This window comes from Oryx dammah, unplaced genomic scaffold (assembly GCF_014754425.2).
Source record: "Oryx dammah isolate SB20612 unplaced genomic scaffold, SCBI_Odam_1.1 HiC_scaffold_5, whole genome shotgun sequence".
In the NCBI taxonomy this organism is placed as follows: domain Eukaryota; kingdom Metazoa; phylum Chordata; class Mammalia; order Artiodactyla; family Bovidae; genus Oryx; species Oryx dammah.
This window is the reverse complement of record NW_024070189.1, coordinates 91395679-91398049: the sequence shown is the minus strand read 5'-3', so window position 1 is coordinate 91398049 and position 2371 is coordinate 91395679.

Here is a 2371-nt window from a genome sequence, read left to right as displayed (position 1 = left end):
AAATTCATCCTCTGAAGCTTGTATACAGCAGGTGTTGGCCAGGCTATGGCCATACTAATGAGAAAATGGAACAGCGCTCTGCTTACCTCCTCGAGGAAGGAAAACAGTGGTTCAGTTTTAGGCAATGGATGCTTTTTTTTTTTTTTTTTTTTTTTTTACTGCACTTGACTGTGCTGTGCAACTTGTGGGATCTAATTCCTGTACCAAGGATTGAACCCAGGCCCTTGGCAATGACAGCATGAAATTCTAACCAGTGGATCACCAGGGAATTAAACATATTTACATTTTAAAATCACTTTACTATTCTAACTTTGAATTAATTAATTAATTTTTGCTTGCTCTGGGTCATTGTTGCTTCGAGTGGGCTTTCTCTAGTTGTGGTGAGAGGGGGCCACTCTCTAATTGCAGTGCATGGGGTTCTTGTTGCACTGGTTTCTTTTGTTGCTGAGCATGGGCTTTAGGGCACAGGCTTAAGTACTTGTGGCACAAGGGCTTAGTTGCTCCTCAGCATATGGGATCTTAGTTCCCCCAACCAATGATCAGACTTGTGTCCCCTACACTGGCAGGTGACTCTTAACCATTAGACCACCGAGAGGTCCGAATATGTTTTCTTTTCATTATAGAAGCTTCCCATATACAGAAAAGTATAGAGCTCAGTTTGATGAAATTCCATATGCCCATCAGTTAGATTGAACAGTTCTTAACATTTGCCATATTTTCATCGTCTAGTTTTTAAATTAATGTGTTTTAAAGGCAATTAGCCTGGTGGCATTTTAGCCCCGTGCAGCTTTAAAAAATAAAGAATTTTTCTACACAACTGTAATTCCATGATCACACCTAACCAATTACATGTTGAAATATAATCCAATTCAAGTTCAAATTTCCCCAGTGACACAGCTGGTTTGTTCAAAGCTAAGATTCAAGGAAGGACCTTACATTGCATTTGGTTGTGACACTATCTCTTTGAACTCTGAATGGTTCTCATGTCTTTTCTCCCAGGCTGTTGAGAGTTTCATCTTCTGAATTTGTTCGATTGCTTCTTCTTCTTCCTTTGTTTTCTAGTTTTTTCACTGCACCCTGTCTGACATCTAGGGACCTTAGTCCCCCCAACCAGGGATTGAACTCACACCCCACTGCAGTGAAAGCCCAGAGTCTTAACCACTGGACCACCAGGGAAATCCCTTGCCTGATTTCTTCTCATGTGTCACCTCCTATGATCCCCTACCCTCGGTGTTTCCTTTGTGAACTGGAACTAAAGGTATGATTCAGATTAAGTATTTGGGGGCAAGAATCACTTCTTTTTTGGTGCTGTGTATCGCTCACTGCACCCCAGCAGGAGTTCATCATCTGTTTATCCCACTGCTCTGCTGCTAAAAGTGGTCACTGAACTCAGCTGGCAACAATATGATGCTTCCATGGGAACATCATTTTCCTGCCTCTTTGCATCTAGCAGGCAATCTGACATGGTGGACATGATGTTATGTTCTCCCGTTTCCCATGGACTTTTCAGTTAATCATTTTAGTATCCATGGTCAACTCTCGTCTACAATGATTAGCTCATTAGGGGGTTCAAAACAGTGTTTTTTTTCCTCCTGTCATCCTTTTATTAATAACATTATTATTGGTTGGCATCATTGTTTAGCATTATTGTTGCTTATTTTCTCAGTATGACCTCCAACCTCTCCCCCCCCCACCCCCCCAAAAAAAACCCCGGGTGGCCCTGCCCTAGATTTAAAAGTATAGTCTTACTATGTACTATGTATGACACTGGCTCTCTTCACAGTTCTTGTCTGGGCTTCCTTTCATTCCAAAGTAACTGATTTTCCGACATTGTTCTTCGCCACAAAGCACCGGCCACACAACCTAATATATACTTTGTGAGCATGCTCAGTCGCCTCCGACTTTTTGCAACCCTGTGGACTGAAGCCTGCCAGGCTCCTCTGTCCACGGGATTCCTCAGCCAAGAATACTGGAGTAGGTAGCCATTTCCTCCGCCAGGGATCTTCCCGACCCAGAGATGGAACACATCTCCTTGCATTAGCAGGCAGGTTTTTTTTTTTTTTTTTTCCCCCAGCCCCCGACACTTAAATGAGAAATGGGGGGGGGGTAGCCAAAACAAACCAAAATCCCCTGGTTTTTAATCTTATAGAAGGAATTTAAGATAATTGCACAAGGGACCCCAAATTGCAGGTAGAAGTCCTAATGTCCAAAAGAAAAGTGGCTTACAAGATCATGAAAAAGGTGGGGCGATACATTTACATCTGATCTAAACACAGTTTACAAGTCACAGTAAAGGTATATCAGTTCAGTCAGTTCAGTTGCTCAGTCGTGTCTGACTCTTTGCAGCCCCATGAATCGCAGCACGCCAGGC